Source organism: Cupressus sempervirens, chromosome 8, assembly GCF_028749045.1.
Source record: "Cupressus sempervirens isolate cs-2001-9-10 chromosome 8, ASM2874904v1, whole genome shotgun sequence".
Lineage (NCBI taxonomy): Eukaryota > Viridiplantae > Streptophyta > Pinopsida > Cupressales > Cupressaceae > Cupressus > Cupressus sempervirens.
In genome coordinates this window covers 721,888,249-721,915,070 of record NC_143125.1, presented here as the reverse complement: position 1 = coordinate 721,915,070, position 26,822 = coordinate 721,888,249, and the positions used below count along the sequence as shown (strand labels likewise).

The window sequence follows — 26,822 nt, the reverse complement described above, 5'->3', positions numbered from 1 at the left end:
TTTTTACCAAAACTAGCATTGATAAACTCCTAGTTGAAAAATAACTCAATCAAAGGCAATGAGCCTATGTCCGTCAATAATTTAAATTAAGCAAAACTGTGAGCTTCTTGGAAATATAAAATGCACATTTTTCTTAATAATGGACTATGGTCTAAAATATTAATGAATGACAAAATATACAAACAAATTTCTCCAAGCCTTCCTTGCAATCTATAGGGCTATTAAAATTGCAAAAATATTTACAAGATATGTCATTTTCATCATTCCCTTTAAGAAATGTGGGTAATCATTTTTGTTAGCCCTAGCTGTCAATTATAATGATAAAGAAAAACATAAACAATCTAATTTTTTTTTTACTATTTCATTCAATCAAGACATTTAAAAATAAATCAGGGTTTTAGACTTCACACAATAGGCAAAAAGCTTTAAAAAATTGGTGGAAAGTCCAAATCGCACAATTTCATAGTAGGTTGCATAGAGCTTTCTAAAGTCTTTATGGGCTGACGTTGAAGAAAGCCAAAGTGGCACAAATGAATTTGAAATGACTTCCATAGTTGTTTAGTGAATTTCCCATTATTCCAAACTGAACTAGTTTTCCTAACAAATCAAATGTTGAATATGACATCGGTTGGGTGAAAATAGTAACTTAGCTTTCAACGATAATTTTAGATCAACACTAAATAATGTTGTCTTCGTAGTCATGTATGTCATTGGAAAGACTTCTACGGAGCTCTCATTATTTGTTCTACCCTCTCTATATAGGTCAAAAACAAAAACCCATTAAAAAAAATTCCTATAAACCCATCCCAAATGGGCCTTCTAATTTTTACATCTAAATCTCCCATAGGTGAAGACAATGCTTTCAAAAAAAGAGAAAAGTTTAATATTTTTGTAAAATGGTGATGAATGAAACCAATGTACACCCATAATCTTCCTACACTTAGTTGTCCTGCAAAACCCCCAACTACAATGAATGGGTTTTATTCGTCTTATCCCTCGCTATTGCAAGGGGCAAGAGTAGGAGCTATAGAGAAATGGATATCATCTTAGGGTGGGGTTGAAGTCACACCCACTTCTCCACCTTCCTCATCAAATGAAGATACCACCAGCAATGGTCAAGGTTTTTTGAGTGATATAAAGAATGAGCAACTATATGAGGCATACAATGAACTACAAGTGCTTGTATAGGAGTTAGAGAAGGGGTTAGAGGCCCCTACAATTGTGCTAGTTGGAGACTAGATAGGTGGGGAGAGTGCTCTCATAGAAGCTCTCAAGGGGTTTTGGTTAAATCATTTAGAAGGATGAACAAAGATACGAAGATCCATTACTCTACACATGAAGTACAATGCAACTACTCAACACCCCATCTGCTACCTTCTCTCTAAAGAAAATCCTCCTCAGCACCAAGGAAAAACTTTAGAGGGTATTTAGGTACATATAAATTACTACAAAGGACATTAGAGTTGACAGTGGCTTCCAAACAATAAGCATCCCACACCTCAAAGAAAACAAAGGTGTTGAGAAACATACAAAAAAATGTCACAGATTTTAAGGAAATTGGTAATCAGAATGCATAAAGAAAGAGTTTCTTACTTGAGAAGAACCAAGAACTTTGAAAATTTCTTTGAGTTCAATAACCATACACCTATCCTCGTATCTCTATTTCTAACTTATGAACACTAACATTAAGAATGATTGTATCGGATTCAACCATTTTTCAAGGGATCTTGCACTGAATAGAAGATTGTATAATTTAATTCATCTATTGTGTAGTTAGAAAAATGGATATGCGCATGAATGGAGATGTACATTGTAATGGTAAGATTTTGTTAGAATACCTAAATTCCCACATAACCATAAAATGGATATGAATGCAAACAATCACTTACCTACTATTTGTAGACAAATATCAATGCCTATCACTCAAGTTTGATAGTGTGAATTTTTAAAATGCAATAATATTTTCCAAGATTTTACAAGCACCAATAAATGTGATAAGATCAATCCACACAATTTAAGGATCAACTTTTCAGACATTTGCAAGCAACATTAAGTAATTTCTTTACAAACAATAATTTAGAGCCTATTTTCAACTAAGACCATTCTCAGTGAATGCATTTGTTTGTATCAAATAAAGTTGACAGCCCACAACTCACAAATTGATAGAAATGTGTCTTTTTCTAGGCACAAGTTTTTAGTCTTCATTCTTATCCACTACTTCCAAAAAGCACAAAATTAAAAAGCATTGGAAAATAAAAAGTTGAAGAAAAAAATTCCAAAACACTAATTGTTCATTCAAAGAACATAGAGCTTGAAGGAAATAAAAATAAATTAAATAATAAATAATTCAATGAACAATATATACATTATATAAAAATAGTATTGGGAAAAAATTCTATTACTTGATTGGCTCATTCAATCAAAAAAAAGTGGCATCCACTGGATGCATTATTGACCTGCCTATGGAAGGAACTAATAACCTGTCTCCATAAATCATGGGAAGTAGTGCCCTTCCATATGGAAGAGTTGCATTTTCTGCAATCATCCAAATGTTATGTTGCCTCACTAATTTCACCCACAATTGCATATGCCCTCCCTGAAAGAAATCTTCTCCTTGATTTCAAGAAAATCATTTTAGCATAAAGACTGATTTTCTTAAAACCCGTGTCTTGTTATCAATGTACTAAAAATATCTCAATTCAAAGACATGTAAATATAATCCAAATATTAAAGACTGGTCAAAATTAAATTTTAACATAATAATAATTCATGTGTAAAAGTTTGACTGTACATTACCAAAACAAGAATATTCCAATATTATATTTCAAGTTTGCCAATAGATAGACAAGCAACTATGAGTTGAATTAACATAACATACAAAATGATAAATCTAAAAAGGAAAATGTCCATTATTTGTTTAATATATGTTACATCCATTGGTATAATACATAAGAACTCAATAATTCATATATGATCAAATACATCCAATTAAGACCATCTTGGTGTCTCCTAAGCCCCCAGGCATAACGTCCATCTATAAATATTGAGATGGTAGTGCAAACCCACATGGTTTTACTGCCCAACCTCGAAGTGGTTAGCTCCCTAGGTTCTTCCTAAAATGTAAAGTGCAGTGACCCTTGCTCTAGAAGCCTAACAACCTGACATTGATGGATCAGAAGAATGTGGCAAAATTGTGCAAAGAAATTATATGCACAAGGTGACACAGAGTAAAATAAATATCTAACTAAACAAATTTAAATAATCACATGCCAATTAAGCTTTTAGTGTTAAAACCATATTCTTTTCCCGCCTTAAAATAATTCTCTTATTATGAATGGATCTAAATTTCTAAGAAAGAATATGCATATTCTTAGAAGGAAGTTTTAGTATAAATAATGAATTTTCCTATATTGATTTCAGATTGGGTTAAAACTACTTTAGTTCTTTCTGATTAAGGCTACTTTAGTTCCTCTTGTTTTAACTAATTTAAATAGAAGATAACAAATTACTTTTACTTTTTTTTTTTAATTTCATAGAACTAGAGATTTTGTGTGTGTAGAAATTGAATGTAGCCACACAAAGAAAATAGAATAAAATAGAGATTTTTTACACAAGTCCAACTCTGCTAAGAAGAGACCAATTTCTTTTATTCCATAGACTAATTAATTTGATTACATTACTTCTTTATATTATAGAGGATTACATATTATTCGGCCTAATTTTCTTATCTAAACTAATCATCCAATTCTACAATCATGGATATCCACTTCACTAGAAATAGCTCAAACAAATACATATTGTTAACTTCTCAAATTGATCTTCTTGCATGGGCGTGCCATTTGGAGAAGATTCAAACACAACTCGTTCTAATTGATACTTTAACTAGCCCAAATGATGGAGATAATCTTGGATTTACATTTTCTTTTAATGAATCCTTGTTGCTATGCAGTGAACTATCAGATCACACTCATGATAGAATTGGAATCAAGCAACAATGATCTAAAATAAATAAATAAACACACACACACACATAACTGCCCTTTATTTGAATAATGAAAAGATAAACAAAGCTGGGTATGCATTGCATAGACTTCAAGTAATCAAATATAGCTAAATAAAAATAATAATACAGCAAGTGAGATCTCTATTTGTAAATAGAGCCATAACAGAAAAACCAAGAAATTATACATTCATGAAATTTGCAAAGAAATACATTTAGATTTGCTCTAAAAACCAAATTGCGCAGCGATGGAAACAATTCTTGCCAATGTTGTGTGAAGGCTACGTTTTTTTTATGGTTGATGATGCTGTTAGAAATTTCAATGATAACATTATATAGTTTCCGAACTTGTTACGCAGACGTTGATTGTTTGCTGTGTTCATCCTCAAACTATTTATCCAATTACTACTATTTGGAGCCTTGCCATTTACTTTTCTGACTTAGCATCTCTATTACCCCAATCTGATTTTCTAAGTTCATACAGGTTATCTAAGATAATACATTTACTTCCCAAGCTGGTTTGACAGGTTTGTAGTGATTGCAACAATAAGGCGAATTTGAGAGCAAAGTTTCCATCTTTCTCAAATCAAGAAAAGAATTAAGTGTCAATCAAGAGTCTAAATGCATGGTTCTACTTTGTTTTGGAAAAATAAACACAAAAAAAAACTGCCTCTTAGACTGTTAACTATAAAACAAATTCAATCAAAGGATTAATTCATACACTTTTTCAAACTCATAAACATGTGCAAAACTACCACAAACAAATTCTAGTATTTTCTAATAATTTTTTAGAATTTTCTAGAAAATACTTACAAAATTGAAACACAGTTCTCAACACGTTTACAGCTCAACAATTTAAACTAAGTTGAACAAGAATTTCACAATGTGCTTCATCGACTATTGATTTAAAATCAAGCACACATAAAAAATAAAAATAAAAATAAATCGCTGGATGTTTGGATTCAGTTTTTATAATAATTCCAGGCTAAGCACTACTAGCACAAAAATAATGTTTTCTATCATTTGATCTTGAATATACTAAAGAAACTTTGGCCAATGATAACTAAAATTATACTCATTCCAATGTTTCGGCAGGGACTTAATGAGATTCCTAATTTGTAATGTAAATCGAAGTCCAAAATTTTTACCATTTAAAGCAGTGTATTCCCAGAGCGGCTTAGCTCTTCCCAACTTCTGCACCAATTGCTTTTTGTCCATCCTATCGTGTGTCTTTCTATTTACCCCTCAACTGTTCTTATTTACTCCTTTTGTTTTTGCAAACGCCGATAACTTTTCCTCTAATTTAGTTGTTTATTAATGCGAACTCTTGTTTTTCTATTTAAAATGCACTCTTTCACATCTAACCGTATTACAGAAATGCGGTTGGTTTTGGATGAAATATGGTTCAAAATAAAAGATGTGAAAAAAAAAAAAAAAAACTTCAATTTCAAACAAATTCTAATTAAATGTTATTGTTCATAGTTTTATACAATAATATAATTATATATCTATATTTTCCAATAAAATCTATAATTTTAAAGTATTCTTTTCTACTATTAATGTATAAAAAATATAATTGAATTCTAGTTGACAATTTTTTTTTCATTATAACAACATAATTTATCTGAGTAGTGTGTGCATTCTATTTTATTCCAAATCCATCCTTTCACATTCCTATTTGTCATATCAAAACCCAATGTGACATCAATATGTTAGTAACCAAAAAACAATAATTGAATTAAAAAGAAAAATTCCTAAATTAGATACTTATCATTTTTTTTTCGATTCAAATTTAAAATAATGAAACATAAATATTTACATCCTCATCTATTTTCACATGGTATTTCATCAATGAAAACTTTTATAAATGTAAATGCATCACAACTCAAAATGACAAAGATATATAATCCATACATCTATATCAACTAATCTTAAGAACTTGGTCAACAAGCATCCCAACCAAATAAAAATATTCAAACAAAGTGGATAAATTAGACTTAAAGGTAGAAGTCTAAAAACCGATTGTAATTTTTAGATGAGTATAGGAGACCGAGTTCTAGGAAGACATTCAATTTTGCACTTGAAGTCGAATCAATTGTAACTTCCACATTGGGAGAATACATGTTAGAAGGTCACATAAATTCATCCATATTTCAACTTGCACTTTTGTTGCATGGACACCTTACTTCAATGACACTTTTAATGCTCACTGCGATGGAAAATTGATGTTTCTCACTTTTCTCAACTTATTTAGGTCGTGGGAGTTTCAAGTGAGTTTTGAAATCTTATCAAATCTGCCTAGGTTGAAATACTTATCTTTTGATTGTGTGAACATCTTCTGAAGCAAAAAGTGGGGTGAAGCTTGTGGTAGTCTATCTAATCTTCAACAACTCAACATGTCTGAGTGTGGACTTGTAGGACTGATTCCCAAATCCCTTCTCAACCTCACCTCTCTCCTTTGTAAGGAAGGAAAGTAGTGTGGAATCACTTACTACACTAATCTTGAGAGGATGAGTATGCAAATTCAACTAACTATTATAGAGATTTCAATGGATAAATAAACATGCATAAATGAAACATCACAATAAGCACATAACACAAGGATTACTGTGGGGAAACCCTTCTAGGAGGAAAATCCAACCCTGCAAAAGCTACATAATGTATTGTCAAATCAAGATGATTACAATAAACTTGTAATGCAAGTTCTTATAGGAGCACATCACCATAACTCGAGCTCAAAGAGACACCTTCTAGCATTCAATCTTGCAAACATAACTCAATGATCAAACTCCTCCCCAAGCCCTCCTTATATAGTGATTTTATGACCTAGAAACAACTTGTGGTTTTACAAAACCATGGGAATAACAACCATGCCACATGTACCCATTCTTGACATTTCTACCTCCTAGATAGGAAAACAACCAAGTTAAAATAGTATTCTTGTCCATAATTTTTCCCCTACTTCAGACCCTCAAAGAAGTCATGTAATGAGTTTCTTATACTCTAAAAATAGCCCACCTATATTCTACTAGGGACAAGGAACATTTTTAACAATTGATACACTTGTTTTTGACACATAAGCATGTGAAAACTACCATAAACAAATTCTAGAATTTTCTAGAAAAAGCTTGCAAGGTTGAGACACATGTTTCTCAACATTATCCCACTTCTTGAACACCTTGCAAGAGTTAGGGGATCCAAAGTGTCATCGACTTAATTGCTAGGAGTCGAGAGGCTCATAGACTCTAAACATTGTTTGAACTTCTTTGTAGTCATGGGCTTACTTAGTGCATCAGGAACATTTGCCAAAGATTCTACCATCTTGAGTTGTACCTTGTTGTCCTTGACCATTTCTCTCACAAAATAATATTGTACATCATTTTTCTTGAGCTTAGCATGAAATGTCCCTTCTTCATTAGGCAGATTGCACTCTAACTGTCACTATAAATTATCATAGCACCTTATTTGAAATCTATATCTAAACACGATCTCTTAAGCTATATGGCTTCCTTGTAGGTACAAGTAGCTGCCATATACTCTACCTCTATAGTGAACAATGAAACCACAACTTGTTGCTCTCTTAGCCAACTAATTGCACCACCGATTAATGTAAACACATATGCACTAGTGGATCTTCTTTTGTCGACATCGCCAGCCCTAGTTGAATCCACATAAACTTGAATATCCAAGGAATGCTCATTTCTATTTTCATAAAAATATATAAAGTATTCTGAGATACCCCGCAAGTATCTAATAACTTTTGTCTACTCCATTCCAATGTGCTCTTCCTGGATTAGACATGAAACAGGAAGGTGCTCCTACTACTTAAGAAATGTCTGGTCTTGTACAAACCATAGCATATATCAAAATTTGAACAACACTCTGCTATGGTACTCTACTCACCTCTTCCATCTCCAATGGAGATGTATGACACTATGAGATATAAAGCTTTGTTCCCATAGTCATAGGAACATTAAATGGTCTGGAATCCTACATATTGAATCTTCTTATAATAGTACCAACATACTCACTTTGACCCAGCCAAATCTTTTTGTTTTTACTATCTCTTATAATCTCCATTCCAAGAATGTATCTTGTTGCATCAAGGTCTTTCATTTCAAACTCTGTTGAGAGCTGAGATTTTAATTCTATAACCAAACCTTTTCCTTTGCCAATAAACAACATGCCATCAACATATAAGGCAATAACAAGGAAAGTATCACCATCAAACTTGAAATATATACAATGTTCTAACTTTGAATGCACAAATCTCAAACTCAATACATATGTATCAAACTTCTAGTACTACATCCAAGGAAATTGTTTTAAACTATACAAGGATTTCTTCAACTTATAGGTCAAAATACTTTTTCCCTTCACCACATAGGTCTTTGGCTGTGTCATACAAATTTCTTCCTTCAAATCACTATGAAAGAAATTTGTCTTCACATCCATCTCCTCGACTTCTAGATCATAAGTTGCTACAATAGAAAAGGAAAAATTGAATGACTGTCATTTTTTCTATAGGAGATATTTTTCTCCATAATTAATTCCTTCTTTTTACTTCTCAATCCTTCCCTCTGAACCCATATTTCTTTTGAACACCCATTTACAACAAAAAAGCTTTTGTCTTTAAGGAAATGGTATAAGGTCCCATTTGTCATTCCTGAGATGCCATCTCTTCATTCATGGCTATTTTTTAGGACTCTAAATCATTCATACCAAGAGTCTCTTCTATAGATCTTGGTTCATCAATACTAGCATTCAAAGAAAATATACACCTCCAATTGTCAAGAAGATATCCATACCATTATGGGTCTTTCCTCTATCTATTAGACCTTCAAAAAAGTTCTAGTTTAGGTTTAGGTTTATGTTTAGGTTCATGATCAAGTTCTCCCTCTTCCTTTGATGATTCTCAACTTGTAGAGGTTCCCACAACATCTTGTCTTTATAAGGGCCTTGATTCAACTTTCTTAAGTGTAGTAGGAAGTTGAATCACATCTTTCTTTCCTTCTATTTGTTCTAGTTGAAATGTAATAGAAGAAGGCATAGCTTGTTTAAAGATAACACACATAGAACAAAATTTCTTTTGTTCAATAAGATCCCAAAGTTTGTATCCTTTCATACCATAAGAATATCTGATGAAGATACATTTGACAATTTTGTTGTCCAATTTTGTGCACTTCTCTTTTAGCACATGATGATATGACTTACAACCAAAAACTCTCAGATGTCTAATTAAAGACTTGTGGCCCAACCATGCTTTTATTGGAGTCTTATCAACAAGAGATGATATAGGAGACCTATTTATCAGGTAGTAGGCAGTGGGGCTATGACTTCAATCGAGAACTTTTGTTCCAGTCCAACTCCACTCAACATACTCCTAGCCTTCTCCATCAATTTCATGTTCATTCTTTTTGCAATTCCATTTTGTTGTGGAGAATACAGAGCTGCTTTCTCTCTTTTGTTAGAAGTTGTAATCTTTCCTTGGTGTATTTATAAACCAAGGTTAGACCTCCTTTATTTATTATTATAATATATTAGGATATAAGCCAAGGTATCCTAATATATTTCTTTTTTGTCCTTTTTCCACTACATCTTATTTTGTCATCTAGTGGAATATGTGAGGATAAATATGTATTGTAATTTCTAATTTTAGATTATTCCTCCTTAAGAGGAATCTCACACTTGGCCTCACACACATATGAATGGTGGCATTCATAGACATGGGAGTTACATTCTAACTCCTCTCTCTCATCTCTATTTAAGAGATGACCCTCTTCTCTCATTTAACAATGAGGTTTCTTCCTCTTCTCAATTATTGTATGAGCATTGCTCTCTATCTCTCTCGCTCTTCCTTCTTAGGCTTTTCATGCCTCATTCATAATGTCACAAGGGGTTTTCTTTGCTTTCCTCTTTCCAAATATCTTGTCTCATGGTGTTGGAGCTTGAAGCTTTCTCTCTCTTATTTTATGGTAATATCTTTTCATGCATTTACTCACTTAGATTATTTCCTGGTGTTGCTTATTTACAGATTTCTTTTTCCATTTCTAACATGGTATCAAAGCAGTTTAATCTTTGTTTTGAGTGTTTGCATGAAGGTACAATTTGAAGGAGACACTTGAGAGAGATTTCAATCGTCTTAAGATGGAAGAAATTGAATTTTTTTTGGGTTTGGCTGGTTTACCGCCAAACTTGATTAACTTTTGTTTGCTCTAATTTGTGCAGGTTACTTCTTATTTTATATTAGTTTTATATTAGTTTTCATCTAACCCCCTTTGGCAGGCTTGCCACCAAAAGACTTTCCTATCTAGATATCTTTTTTACTATGATCCAATTACTTCCCAACTGCATATTGGATTCTGATGTGTTTGACAATGGGTGCGATATTTTTTGAAGGTTTTATTTTTCTGCCTGTGTTTTTAACATATAGATTTTTTTAAAGCATTTTCCTTATTCTCTTGATCGCTTAAGTCTGTCTTTGCTCTTCCTTTGTGGAGGCAATTTTTTAATGCATTAAATTACACAAAATTTGACTATGAAAGATTAGATGTAGATTTTCAATGGGTTGTGCCACAATGCTCTAATGTAGTCATGTTCTTTGGGATTGTAAGATCCTATATTATGATATTCACTTTGATTTCTTTTACTGTCTTGTACAAACATTTGAAGAGCAAAAGCCAAGAAGTAGTCTTTCATATATATAACCTGGAAATCCTGAACAGATTATTCAGGTATATGTAGAAATGTTTTTGGCTGTCATAGGAAATTGAAAATTTTCCATCCTGTCATTGAGAAGGGTATTGGAATGCACCCTCCATTGAAAATAGGCAGATGTAGATGCATGAATCTGTTCACGGATAGATATATCTTATTGTTTCTTACATCTTATCCTTATAGGTGTTTAGAATGGTTGTTTGTGAAGCATGATGACCATTCGATCTGGTTAAGACTTTGTCCAATTCTGTCGGCAGTTCTTTTTGTTTTAGGTATCTTGTGTTGGTGTCAGATCAACACGCTCGAATCTAAGCAACCACAGAATCTAAGATTAGTTTAACAGGAACATCAGTAGCTACCAGTTCCTTTGACATTTCTATGCCTGTATTGGCATGCCGGCCTTCAGTGCAAATAACACTAAAGTGCTTCCCATTTAATGTTGCCATCTTTAATAGTGCCAAAACAACTCTTGAAAAACCATGAATAAGGATAGTACTACCATCCTGTACAAAATCTTGCCCAAGCATCGCAATAGTCTTACGAGCCTTAAAGGAGATTTCACCAAATCTTTCACCCTGTTCTATCAGATGAGATTTGCCAGCAAAAAAGTCTTCATACTCCAAAGCATTTGTCCTAGTTACGTACTGCATGAAAAAGTCACACCCAGCAGACAGCGATATAGATGTCTCAGTAAAAAATTGATCAGACAGCGATACAGAGAGGGCGGCATCCCAAAGGCCCCCTGTTTGTAATGGCAAACTGTCAAAACCCCATCTCATATAACGTTTCCAAATCCCCCCTTTATTTAACCCATTGTTGCCTCAATCTAATCCATTCTTTTGGGAACCATAGCAATTCTTCCTGGCTGTTACAAAATGACAGGGCGCCTTGTCAGCCCTAGTTTCGTGTGAGGTTTCAAATTATCTAATTACCAAGTTTGTAGAGGGATTTGGAACTCTCTTGGTGGATTTTTCCTTAAGCTCAATTTAAAAGGCACTAAAATTTAAAATCCATCTTTCTTCCGATCTTGTCTATTACTCTGACTTTTGAAGGTGCTCTGCAATGGTGTCCGGGGCCAACAATGTTGCAAAATGAACAAAATTGTATGATAGAAAGTTTCCTTATGAGAAGAGAAAAATGACAGAGCCGTCATCATCTAGCGCTGTGGCTCTACAAGCAATGGATATTGTGATCAACATGATGCGCAGGATCGAGTCCCCGCAAGATCTGCTCTCTGCCTCTGTCGTCTGCAAAACTTGGTGAACAGTAGCAGAGGATTCCTCGCAGTTGCATTCGTGGGTTCTTGACGACACACTGTCAAGCTCAGCCGTGGGCGTCAAGGTCTCAGTCACTTCCCTGCTTCCAAAAATGCCTCCGCCCTGTCACTGGATCAACCCTGCCATGGACTCTCCTTTTGCATCATTCAAGACGCCCAAAAGTATCATGCGTCTTAAAACACATCACAGATGTGCAGTAGTCTCAGTGTATGTAGTCGTGGACATTTTTTTGTGATGATTTGTAGGCATTCATCAGTAAGCCTAGAGGAGCAAATATCAATGTCACCCAAGAATCTTCCTATTACCAATTTATGGCAGATGATGCGCTTCAAACTGGCAACCTGCGCTGTGGACTGCTGCAGGGGCAACGACGTTTTTGGCGACGGGCCTCCATCGTCACCGACACCAACTCTTACAGACTCCCCGTCATCTTGACAACCCATGCCGCTCTTCGAAAACAGGACAAAATAAACTCATCTATGATGAAGATTGGCATTATGGGATCTGGGAAATTTGGGCAATTTCTGGCCAAGAGAATGAGAAGGCAAGGCCATTCGCTTATTGCTACTTCGTGCTCGAACTACTCTGATGTTTTCCAAGATCTAGGAGTCACATTCTTTAGGGATCCTCAAGAGTTCTTCAAAGAGCGTCAGCCTCCAGACTGTAAGATCGACGAAGAACTTCAGGTGCAACATAGTACGCACTACCCACTATGTCATTTAGTCTTTCATCTGGTCTGATAAAGTTTGAAAGTCCAAAATCCCCCCTTCCTCGTCTATAGAACCAATCTTGATTTGTTGAAATATTTGACGGACAACTTATGCCAGTTACGCTTCAAATCAGCCAAAACACCAGCTTTGCATGAACTGCAATCATAGCATAACTATTCTTGGTCATTGCTCCATTGAGCACAGTCAGGATCTATGTATAACACTATCCCACTCCAGACCGTTGCATTTACATAGCTGTATCCACAAGAAATTGGTGGTTTGCAACAGCCCGCCTGAATGGGATTCCAATGTTGCTGATAAAACCCGGTAGCGCAGTAGAAATTTGGATTGCATTTTATTGTTTAGTCTTTAGTCTTGCAGGCCCCAACATTGGGCCAAGCCTTGAAAAGATTATTATTTCCATTTTATATCGAATATCGGGCTGGCTACATGAATGTACGGTTGCCCAAACAAGGGAGAAGGACTACGTAGAACCAGGGCCTGCACCACTGTTCGAGCCAGGGGAGTTCAAGTCATGGTCTTTCTGGAGGGCAGGAATTGCAGAGTTTGTGGCAACCTTCCTCTTCCTCTTCTTCGATATTATTTTAGTAATATTTTCTTGTCTTTGCATGCAAGATTCTTTTTCCTTTTTGAGCTCTGATAGAGGCATCTTTTGCTTTTATCATTGCCTTTTGTCAACCTATTTTTGGCATGAAATCATTTATTGTTAGACAAGTGTAATATTCTATTTTAAATCTCTCTTACTCATTACAAGCTTTTATTCAAACTTTTTTTATAAAAATTTTTTTAACTCTTTTTAGTATATTCTTATCTGCCAGATCTGACCTCTATCATTAATTACTAAATTTTAGTTATATCTTTCTTAATGTTTTATTTCAAAAAAATTCTTTTTGAATCACTTCCAATCTTGAAGGCATAGTATGAGAAAAATGGGGAGATCTTTTCTTGCCCCATGACTTTATGTTCTTATTACTATGAGGTTATATTTTTGAACCAAGGTAAATATTGTGACTTTCCAAAATATTAAGTATGGAAAGGTGATTATTTCTTTAACCAATCTATTTTCTTATATTTATTTGAGTATATATGGGAGCCCACATATATGCCTAGATAAATATATAACTTATGACTATAATATTTCAAAAATTAATATATACCTTTGCAAAATGAATTAAATACTCATGTTTACCCTCAATGGAGTTTTATACCTGATATCTATATTTAGTTGATCTTCCTTAAATCATTTTACTTGATTGGATTATGAGTAATCTTACACATTTTCTTTCATTTTGATATTTTGATGTGCCCATAGCTGCACTTTTATGCTTTTATAGCATCATTCTATGCCCATGTTGGCACTTTATGGTGTTATACCATTGATATACATGATTTATATGATATTTTGAGTTGCATAGGGAGCCAATTTTTTCAAGGATAACTATGTAGGTCCCCTCAGTATAACTGATACATAGTTTCCTTATCTGGCCCATGGAGTATTCCTCCACCTTATATTGGTATGCACTCATTTTATATGGAGTTTCCCTCCATTTGATCCTATCTGTTCCATTTTGATAGGATAATATTTTTATGGAGTTTCCCTCCATGTTGTTCCATTTTTGTTCCTCCATGAAGAGGATGTTATTATTGGAGTTTTCCCCTCCAAATTCAGATGATTTGATCCAATTTGAAGGCAATATGTTGTTACAGCCTCATAATCCATTCTTTTGATTATCCTACCAAAAATCATTATAATTCTACTGTGATCAGCATGTCACTCCTTTATGTTATTTTCATATATTAATGTGATAATGATCTGCATACTTTATTGCTTAGATCATGAGTCATGCATGTTATGGATTGATCACCCATTAACTTGCAGTGGGATGATTCATTAAGTGGACTGTCTATATCCACATGATTGATGCAATGTTGATGCACGTATCATTAGTTGGCCTTGTCTATGGTCATTTGTGCATTAGTATAATATTCTTTTCATGAGAGCATTGATCAAGCTTTTTACTCAATTTGTCCTTGTTGACAATTTTTTGAGCATATAATTTATCTTGATATCAGGTTATCTCCATTGTTTTGTGGTAACATGTTTTACTCATTGTTTCTCTATGAGAGTTTTATTATCCTTAGTCAAAAGGATTTCGAATTTGCATATATGATGGCATTCTACTTGTGGATATTTGTCTTGTTGTTCTATTTTTTTCAGGTCATCCATCCAGGCACATACGAGACAATAGTATTTGGTGTACATTCAGATGAACTTTCCACTTCTCTCTTGGCTCTACAAAGATCTTCATACACTCACAAGAGACCTTTTGCATAATTGTCAAACATCAAGTTGCTGCTATTGTAAAAATTTGAGTTTAATACCCTTTAATGTAATTACCCCAAGTAAAGATTAAAGGGGGGTGTTAGAAGTTGTAATCTTTCCTTGGTGTATTTATAAACCAAGGTTAGACCTCCTTTATTTATTATTATAATATATTAGGATATAAGCCAAGGTATCCTAATATATTTCTTTTTTGTCCTTTTTCCACTACATCTTATTTTGTCATCTAGTGGAATATGTGAGGATAAATATGTATTGTAATTTCTAATTTTAGATTATTCCTCCTTAAGAGGAATCTCACACTTGGCCTCACACACATATGAATGGTGGCATTCATAGACATGGGAGTTACATTCTAACTCCTCTCTCTCATCTCTATTTAAGAGATGACCCTCTTCTCTCATTTAACAATGAGGTTTCTTCCTCTTCTCAATTATTGTATGAGCATTGCTCTCTATCTCTCTCTCTCTTCCTTCTTAGGCTTTTCATGCCTCATTCATAATGTCACAAGGGGTTTTCTTTGCTTTCCCCTTTCCAAATATCTTGTCTCATGGTGTTGGAGCTTGAAGCTTTCTCTTTCCTATTTTATGGTAATATCTTTTCATGCATTTACTCACTTAGATTATTTCCTGGTGTTGCTTATTTACAGATTTCTTTTTCCATTTCTAACATCTTTTAACACCACAATCTTTACAAAATGTGTCAAAATCATTTGAGAAATTTTCACGACCATAATTAGTTCTCAAACACTTTATCTTCTTTCCAATCCATAGCTTAGCCATCGCTTTAAATTCTTTGAAATGAATCAAAATTTTATCTTTTCTCCTAAAGAAGTACACCCATATTCTTGTACTAAAATCATCAATGAAATAAACATAGTAAATTGATCTACCAATAGAAGGAATATCAACTAGACCAAATAAATTCAAATGGATTAGATCCAAAATACATGAGGACTTATGAGAACTTGAGTAAAACTAAATGTGGTTTTGTTTACCATAGATACAATGCTCAAAAAAATTAAACTCAAGATTGTAATCATTTAACCCATCAACAAGGTTTTTATTTTTCAAAATTAGAAGACCCTTCCCACCTATGTGGCTGAGTATTTGGTGCCATAACATGGTCTTTTCTACAGGAAACATTGATTCGGTAGATAGAGCACCCTTGGCTACCCAAAAACCATGACCATCTGTTCAACACGAAACTCTCTCCTTATCCAACAATGTAAGCTTTTCACAAAATTATCAGAAGTACTATTTCACTCAATCGTGCATGCATCAAGATGGTACAATTTATCCATTTTTATTCCTCTTGCTATTACCATAGCACCTCTCACCATTTTCACACCTTCTTTAGAAAACTAAAATGTAAAATGTATCTTCTAATTCTACCATAAAAAATAAAAATCATATGAATACATCCATGACCAACAATATCAATAACTGAGTTATCACCCAAATACACCTTATCGCCATCAAACTTTTAAAACTTACTAAACCAATTTCTTTTAGGAGTCATCTGTAAAGACACACATGAGTCTATCAACCATGCATTGTCACCTGCATTGGTGGCCAAAGCTGCAATAAAATCATCTCCATTTTCCTTCTTTGACTCAGAATCAAAATATTTTTTCTTCTTGTTCTTCTTCTCCTCCTCTTTATAATCCTTTCAGAAGTATCCAGGTTTTCCAAAATTCTAACAAAATTGATTGGACTTACCAAGAGAATTTGACCTTCCCTTATTCTTTGACTCAGAATGGCCATGTTGCTTTTCATTCATGCCTCTTTCTTTTGGTCTTCCTTGAAGACTCAAAAACTCTTTGTCATTTAGAGAGACCTTCCTTCTCATATCTTTAGAAAGTAGAGAACCAAAAACATCCTCCATCTTTAAGATAACTAAAGTGCTCTGTATGGCCATGATAAGGTTATTCCATGAGTTTGGCAACAAACATTACAATATTTGGCACCTTTCTTCTTCATCCATCGACACCCAAACTGGCATCAACTTAGTCACCAACATATTAAAATTTTCTAGATGCTCATAAATCCATCCAGCTTCTTTCATTCTCAAAGATTAATACTTCTTGAAGAAAATCTTATTCACAAGTCATTTTTCTTGATAGTTCTCACTTAGCTTCTTCTAAAGCTTCTTTGGAGTAGGTTCTTCTTAAAATTTATCAAAATTGAATATATAAGACACAATGTGATAAGGCCTTTAGCTTTTCTATCTTTCACATCATATTGTATGACTAAAGTCAGATCTGTGGACCTCTACTTGTTCTCATCAATCGCATCTCATAGATCCTGATCAATAAATAGATCTTCCATCTTCAACTTCCACATCTCAAATTTTTTGTTAGAAAACATCTCTACATCAATCCTCCACAATATCCTTGCCATCTTTGCAATCCTACAACATAGAAATGAAAACCTTTGTACAAGGTCCCACTCAAACCTTGATTAACTCAAAAAAGCCTATACCTAAAAAATAGAACTAAAACTGGCCAGGCTTTGATACCACTTGTAAGGAAGAAAAGGTACACATAATCACTTTGTACACTAATCTTGAGAGGCCGACTATGCAAATTCAACTAGCTAGTATAGAGATTTCAATGGACAAACAAACATGCATAAATAAAATGTGACAATTAGCACATAACATAATGATTACCGTGGGTAAACCCTTTTGAGAGAAAAACCCCACCCTCAAAAACTCACATAATGTATTACCAAATCAAGATGATTATAATTCAAGTTCTTACTGGCATCACCACAACTCAAATTCAACGAGACACCTTCTAGCATATAGTCTTGCAAACAGAACTCAATGATCAATCTCCTTCCCAAGCCCTCCTTATATTGTGATTTTACAACTTTGAAACCACTTGTGATTTTACAAAACCATGGGAAAAACAATCATGCCACATGTTACCCATTCTTTACATTTGTAACTCTAAGACAGGAAAACAACCAAATTAAAATAGTATTCCCATCTATAATATTGTCCCTTACTTTAAACCCTCATAGAAGTCATCTAATGAGTTGTTTATACTATAAAAATAGACCACCTATATTCTACTAGGGATAATACACATTTTTAACAACTCATAAACCTTTTTCCAACACATAAACATGTGGAAAACTACTACAAACAAATTATAGATTTTTTTGGGAAAAACTTGCAAGGTTGTGACATATGTTTCTCAACATCCTCTATCTCAATATTTTAACCAAATTTTTGGCAAAAAAGATACTAGCTAGGTTTTTAAATGTGACTGCCCACTTACTCTCTCTTATCTCTCACACAATTACAATCTTGGAAGAGACCTTTCTTTTTTATGAGAAAGCAAACAAAAATGGCTATGGTAAGTGATAGCAACAATATGAACAAATAACCAATGGTGAATAGAGATGTTAGTTCAACAAATTGAAGGAGTAACATTTTTTTTCTTGATTAACTAATTGTAATGCAATTACCTTTTTATATAGAGAATTTTACATCTTTTTAGAATCATACCATATCAACCTTAACCAATTCCACAAAAAACAAACTAGAAAATTTTCTTTAGTTATATGGTTGTCCTATCTGTTGTTGGTGTGAGAGATCATCTCAACAACATGTGAAGGTATAGAGAACATGGCATTGACTGAAATTTCAGCATAAGAAACTACATACATGGTTGGAAATCTTCCAACACTTTCATTGCACAATGAAAGTCTTATGTTCAACTAACTGGCTCCGATCTCCTAGAGATAGCCATGGAGGGGAAAATTCCCTTTGCTATAAGAAATTTGTCTTCCTTGAAGAATCTTGACCTGTCACTTAATAGAATTGAAAGTGAAATTCCAAGTGCCATATTGAATTTGTTGTCCTTGTAAAGTTTCATCTATCATTTATTAGAATTCAAGGTGAGATTCCAACCACTATAGCGAATATTTCATCCTTGGAGACTCTTGATTTGGCTTGTCAGAGTGTCATACAATAATCTCATTCAAGCTCAAATTTAGATACTCTCCATTCTTATCAAACATAATTGTGTCAAGCCATGCATATGTAGATATGCAAGTCTCCACATCAATATTAGAATTAATGTCCTGAATGGTATGACGTTTACCTTAATGTTAAAGAACTTTAAGGGCCCATTTGGTTGTTGGCATAGGAATTGAAAATTAGAATAGAAAATTGAAATGGGATTGGAAATTGGGAATGGGAATAGAAAAGGGCAATTCTAATAATGTTTGATTCACTTGGAATTTGATTGAGAATATGTTAATCCGTTGTTTGGTTGTACAAAAATGGAATAGGAATAAGGTTAAGTTTTGTATTTTAAAAAAATAATTATGTTCAATTATTTTATTTTAATTTATTATTTTTTTGTTAATTCTTTCAATAATGTTAAAAAGATTAATTTATTTTCTTTTTTATTTATTTTATTTTATTTTTCTAAACAAATACATATACTAAAAAAATGTTATTAAATATTTTTTATAAATAATTTTTTTTAAAAAAAAACTAGATTGGTGATAGGATGGCCTATTCTAATAATAGTTATTTTTTAACTTGGACATATGCTCATTTTAGCAATAAAATTGGAATATGTCTTCCTATTACCAATTCTGATTGAGCATACCAAACAACAAATATAAAACATATTATATTTTCCTCTTCCTATTTCACTAACTAGACCCTAAGTGTGAGACCAGAGTTTGACTGCATTATATTCATATGGAGTCCCAAAGTAATGTCCAAAAGAAAAAGAATAGGTGTGAAATTTGGATACAATTTCCCACCATTCATATATGTATTGGCAAAACTGTGAACTGCTAGCTATTATAAAATTATATAATTACAAAGTAAAATCGCATGACAAGGTGTACTTTTCTTTTAATTCATATCAAAGAGCATGGTAAAGAAAATTTGTGATGTCAATATGCCACATGATGTTTAGATTATAAGTAAACAAACAATGATAAGTATGTCAATCAATGGAACAATAATTGCATGACAAGGTGTACTTTTCTTTTAATTCATATCAAAGAGCATGGTAAAGAAAAAATAGTGAAGTATAGAAATTTTTGCAAGTTAGGGAAGAACCTAAAAAAATATTTTTGTAGAAAGATTTAAGATTAAAAAAAAAAAATAGTTACGAGCAACCTTGAGCAACACAAGCCATGTTAGCACTCAAATGTTGTTTGTGTGTGTTTTTTAAAATGATTGCAATAATGTCCAAGTTGTAAAAAAAGTTAAAATTATTGATGCAATGAGAATTTAAGGATTAGTTTTAAAATGCTTGGAAATAGTCCAACAATCAATACAAATGCACTGAAAATTTTAACATAAGTAAGAAAGATTAGACAAAAGAAACATATAAACAGTTCAAGAAGGATAAAAAAGTTCAGGATTTTGGGACTTCTTCCACATAGGTGGCCTTTATAAATGCTGAGAAAATAAAACATACCCACTACCTGCATGTTTGCATTAACCTACACAATATAAAGAATTAGACAAGGGAATGAAATATTGCAATTCTTAAAATATACCTAGAATGAAAGAGTTCAAAAAAATTTAGTTAAACTTTACCTTGAACATACCTAGGGTATATTAAATTCTTATAAGAACATGCATTCATTGAATATCAAACTAGTTTAATGAATAGTAGCATGTGATTATTCGCTTAAAACAAATTGTTCCTATCCTTGAGATTCCTTTTTCTTTTGTGCTTTGCTATCAAAATTTGTACTTGACCCAACATATTAGAAATATTTATGTATGCTCCCAAAATTGTTCTTGAACACATATTTAAATATCAAAGTTGCATCCATAGCCTAATTAAGCTGATAGGCTTCACTCCTTGGGAAACACTAGTCAGAATGTTTGGATTTATTGGCACTAAATACACTAAACACAAAAAAATGTCTCGTGAAAGTTTAGCCAGTTAACTTCATTAGTTGGAGCCATGCAGGAAAGCAACATGAGATTTGATCACTGGACTGATGGCACCATGGTCCACGACATGGACAAAAGTAGAATTGCTTACAATTATCACTTTAGTTTCATACTATCTGTAGTTTTGGATGAAGGCAACAATGACAATTCAATCTTCCAATAGACCAACAATAAATTTAATGGACATATATAAGCAAAAGTTATAGTCGATACATAAAGGTGGTGGAATTGCTTGTGCCCTAGATTATTTATTTATTTTTTCTTATCCCAGAAACATTGGAAATACTCCCTACCATTCTTTGGAAAGCGAGACTCCTTTTCTCGAAATATCATTATAACATCATAGTTTCCAATGCACTTCCCTCCTTATCTTGAGTTGTTCTTTGTGGAACTTTAGATTCTAGATATCATTGTCTAGTCTCTCGTAAGGAAGCGTCTATGTAGCAGACTAAATTATATTTTATCTAAATTTTTAAATTAATTTTAAATTAATTTTATCAAGCCTTTTAGTTTTTGATTTAATAAAAAAATCGTAATAATGATAATTGGATCGGCTAGTTAGCCATGGGCCTCTCGTCATGGATTAGTTCACAATGGATAATGTGAAAATGGAATAAAATGATCACTAAAATCTCAAAACACTTTATTTGCTTGGGTGCAACATACTAAACTTGCCAGATTCTTTACAGTTGGGCTTAACCAGCACACTCAAAGCCTTTCACTGACATTTCCACCATTAGCTACGTTGGTGTGGGCCCACTCAACTTTCCATTTCCATTTTAATTTTCATTTCTTGTTAATCTCTAGCCCTCCAACAGACCATCGCTATTATGGTTTAGTTTAAAATTCAATTTTGAATTGCTCCCGCCCAATCTATTAAAAGTACATCTGCCCCCACATTCCATTTGTTGTTAAGCTACACAAGGCCCCATTTGGTTGCTGGAAGATGAGGGCCAAAATCAAGTTATCACTGTTAAAACCAGGTTTTGCAAAAAAACTTGGGCATTTGGTTGGTTAAAATTATAACCTGGTTTTCAATTTCATCTTCCAATTTTGGTCAAAATTTGGAAGATGTTTCTTCTAAAAAAAAAGGTGGAATTCCAAATTAAAACTAGGTTTTGAATTTTATGACAGTTTTTTTAATAATATTGTGGGGTCCACGGTATATTCATCTTCCGTGTCAACCAAACAAACCATTGTATTTCCAAACCACAAAACCAGGTTTTCAAAAACCTAGTTATAAGATAACCTAGTTATGCGACAAATTCCTCTTCGCCAACCAAATGGGGCCCCAAAGGAAAAGTAGAGATTTGGGTGGAGACATCTTGGTACCCTTTGCACAACACTGTTGGTGATTTTTCCAAGTGAAGTTGACAGTGTTTCCTCGACATAATGTTTGAAACAAATTGATGCGAATTACATTGATTTTTAGATGTTTTATGAACTATATTTTTAAGGCAGAGATGGTATTGGAGTACGAGGGCATGAATGGTTGCTGTGTAGTAGAATAATAAGCCAACAGTTTAATCAGTTTGACTATGGTCATGACTGTATGAAGTAGATCAATATTTAATCTATTAGGATGAGAGAGCCCATCATCTTCAATGTTTCTCTGAGACACAAAGCTACCAAAATCTATCAAATGATGTTCTATATTTGTTGGGAGCTTTAATATATATTTTTCTTATAGATATTATTTCAGAAATTTTTTATTGATGTAAAAGATAATATCATGTTGAAGTTTCATGTCCTTTCATATCATTTTTCTCATCTTTTCAAAAACTTGTCAGAGTAGTAGCTATGATTTTTTTGTTTAAAGAAATGATTGGCTCCCAAATTCTACAAGATTGTTTCCTTACAATTAGGAATCCATCGATCATTGTATTGCTGATGATTTTTACAAGCAGAAACAATGTGTACTAATTATTTCAGTTTTGACTACATACAAAATATTTTTATAGAAGTGTTCTTGACAGTGTATTATGAGGGTTTTATAGACAGTATCTACCATTTGATCATTCTTTCTTCTTTGCTTATTTTTCTCATTTTCGACTCTTCATTTTCTAGGCATCTTTGTAATTGGAGAGTTAAAATATTTGTATAAATTATGATGAGTGAAAATGCAGTATTCTACAATAACAAAAAATAGAAGATATTGTTCTATAGCATAGTGTGTGTATGTATTGATTGCCTATTTCTTCTTTCAAAGTTTGATGTTATTTCATCTGTTCTTTCAAGTCACTAAAATGAGTTGAAACAGCTTTGTTTGTAACACATTCAAATGGAATAACAAAATATTCTTCCGGCCTGTACAAAATTATAAGAATGATAGAAATGTGTTTACATTATAATTTCCCTCTCTTCATTTTCTTCATTTCAAGAGTTTTTCTCATTTCATTGTAAGGGACCAAAAAATAAAATAAAAGTTAAACTATAGAAATTTTGTTTAGCTTTATGGTGGCTTTACTTTTGTTTCAATCTCAATTTTAATCATTAAACCTATTTATAAAAAAATTCATACTTCCCTCCATTATCACATAATATACTAGGTGAATTGATAAGCTATCATTAAATAAAAAACACTGTTAACTTTTTATAATATAATAATAATAATGACATATTTGTAAGTATTTTATAATTGAAGTGGTAAATTTTAATTAGATAAGATTGTTTGTATTTTATTTTAGATTTATCTTCAATGTACATATTTTAGTTATAAATTTTTGTAAAAATACATGATTATATTACATAATTAGTTCATAACTTGATTCTTGTTTATCTTTGCTTCATTTATTTTACTAATAATTTATACATGCTCTACTTTAAAATTTATAATTATGTAAAATATCTCAAAGATTTCTTGCTTGAGAACAAAATTTTTATATTGTGAACATAAGTAATTGATAGATATTAAAATTAACTAAACACAAAACAAGTTTATAAGTAGGAGATAATTTCCATAGCAAGTCAAATTGTGATATTGCTATAAGGATTTAACTGTGTGATTTTGAGTCAAACTCATTGACCCATGTTTCATGAGTAGTGATTCAACATGAATCCATCCCTCATGAGAATAAATGGAACACTTAGCACTCATTGGATCTAGGTGATGCTCACAAGGGTGAAGCATCGAGAATTCTCGGGAGGTCACCCATCCCAGTACTACTCCAGCCTGAGCGTGCTTAACTATGGAGTTACCTCCATGGTTAAACCCAAATCTTACAACCCCATTTGCAAAACCTTCACCAAGTGTCATGCCTTATGAACCATTCATTACAAAGTCCCTTAAACTCATCAATTGATAAGTAGGAGATTATTTCCATAGCAAGTCAAATTGTGATATTGCTATCAAGATTTAACTATTTAATTTTGAGTCAAACTCATTGACCCATGTTTCATGAGTAGTGATTCAACATTAATCCATCTCTCATGAGAATAAATGGAACACTTAGCACTCATTGGATCTAGGTGATGCTCACACGGGTGAAGCACTAGGACTTCTTTGGAGGTCACAAGTTGTAACTTTTAGATTTGTCCTTAAAAATATATCATGTGGATAAAAAACAATGTATGGTAGCATGGAGCAAGAAATTGGGCATGAGGGAAAGATAAAATTAAATAGGGGAATTCATAAGAGGATGGGGATCATAATGGGTGTTTTTGTTCAATTCCTTCTTCCTTTAGTTTTTAGCATGTGTTGATTTCTTCCAACATAGTGTGTAGCTCTTTGTGTATTTTGTTCACTTATGTATTCTTTATTCATTTGTGATATTGGTTATATTTGCATGTAATTGTCATTTTGATCTATCTAATCCTAACATTGTGATTATTAATTTTGTCAACTATTATTGTGAGCTTGGTAAAATCTTATCAAACTTCTATGAACTCTAGGTAAGATTTCATGAGATGTAATGCCATTTGGTGTTCATGGCATCTTGTTATAGCCTATTTCTTAGATCATACTTCTATTTTTGATAATGGACTTTCATGGTTTTCTCCTTTTACTAGTTTTGGACAACAATAGTTGTTATTTTAGTTGTGTTTTCTTTTCGTGGAATGCCTTGGTATTTTTTTGAGGCTAAAATTACTAGTACTTGTATTGGTATCCCTTTTGACCTATTATTTTAGAGCTTTTGTGTTAATGCAACTCATGCTTTTATGGTAATTAGAGGTACAGTAGGTTGTACTACTGTCATTTTTCCTATGAACTATTTTTCTATATTTTTTTGCTATTCAATATGATTGTGATGCTCCATACCTTGGAGGGCCTCAAGAAATGTTTTGTTCAACCAATGTTGCTTCGCATGTCTCTTGCCACACACCAAACACCCAAAGGCCCTCAACTTAGTGTAGATTCACCATCAAAGATACCTTTTATTCATCTTCTATCCAACTTCTCTCATTTAATATTATCTCTTGCACCACCCTTTTGATTAACATTTGAAATCCCATTATTCGGTGATATTTTTTATCTATTACTTAAGTTGTGTGTGTGTGTGCGCATGTGCGTGTGTGTTTATATATATATAGTTTTTCAAGCTACAAAATCAATATTCCCAAGGCCTATAGATTAAAAATGACAAGATGTTAAGGGTTGAATATTTTAGTTTGACATGGTTGGGGAAATGAGTGCATTGGCATCATAATTAACTCTAGTACACTTGTGCTGCCATTTTATGAACTATAATATCATATCAAAGATACAACTATTAACCATTTATCCCCACATTAAAAACTTGTTCTTTATTTCTAGTTATTTTTATTTTTATTTCATGTATTTGTTACCCCTTTGTATCAAATTATTTTTTAGCATTTATTTCATGTTAGAAGACTACCACTTTATGCTTAAATAAATTTTTTTTAAATCAAAATATTTATTAATGAGTATAAGAATAATTTCTAAAGCTGAAATATTTAATTTTCAAATTAAAACTTTTTTCCCCATTCTATTTCATATCATGAGTGGATCTTGCACATAGTTCGCCCATGCAAACGTTTTATCTAAAAACATATATTAAAAAATATTAAAAATACAGAGATCACAGATAATAAAAAATAATTCATAACTTATTTCTAAATAGAAATTATGTAATGGTTGCCCCTTAATGGTAGTTCTAGTAACAATTTCTAGAAGTCCCCAAGGATTTCTAACAGTCTTCAAGGGTGAGGATCTTATTAAATTCATATGTAATTATAATTTTCAAGTCCCCAATATTTATAATTATTCCCAATAAATTAGTCCATAATATATTTTATTGGCTATTAAACAAGGACCATTTACATTGAGGATCATAAAAGATAAATAAAATGCTATTATCTTAGCCAAAATCCATTAGTATTGACTTAGGAGTCAAAGAAAAATGAACTTTTGAAATTCTCCATAGAATGGCAAAAACACCTCAAGCTCCCACATAGGGGCACTATACTAGTGACCAAAGTTTCCAACTTTTAAAGTAATCCTAAGAATATTATGTTGATAATTTACTTTCTTGTATCAACACTTTATCTACCTCACTTAGCTATTTGGTGAGTTTTGTTAGGACCCAAATACCTTAAAGCCCTGAATATTCCATGCCAACATCCCCATTAGACCTTGACATAAATTTGTGCTCTTCCTAATCTAGTTATTTTCTTGAGCATGATGGTTGAAGGATCTTGTTTTGGCTTTTTGGGCTTGACGGTGAAGTCCAAAGGAGTTTGCACTCCCACTTTAATTACCTCCTTTATTCTCTTTCTCTTAAGAGGGTTTTCACTATCTTTTTTATGTGTAAAGGTAGAATCTATAACTTTTTTGATTGAGGTGCAAA

General features: G+C 32.8%; 1 pseudogene; it reads right to left on the bottom strand.

The window, feature by feature from the left end:
- Positions 1-11,025: 11,025 nt before the first annotated feature.
- On the bottom strand, positions 11,026-11,496 carry LOC149544480 (uncharacterized; annotated as a pseudogene).
- Positions 11,497-26,822: the final 15,326 nt, after the last annotated feature.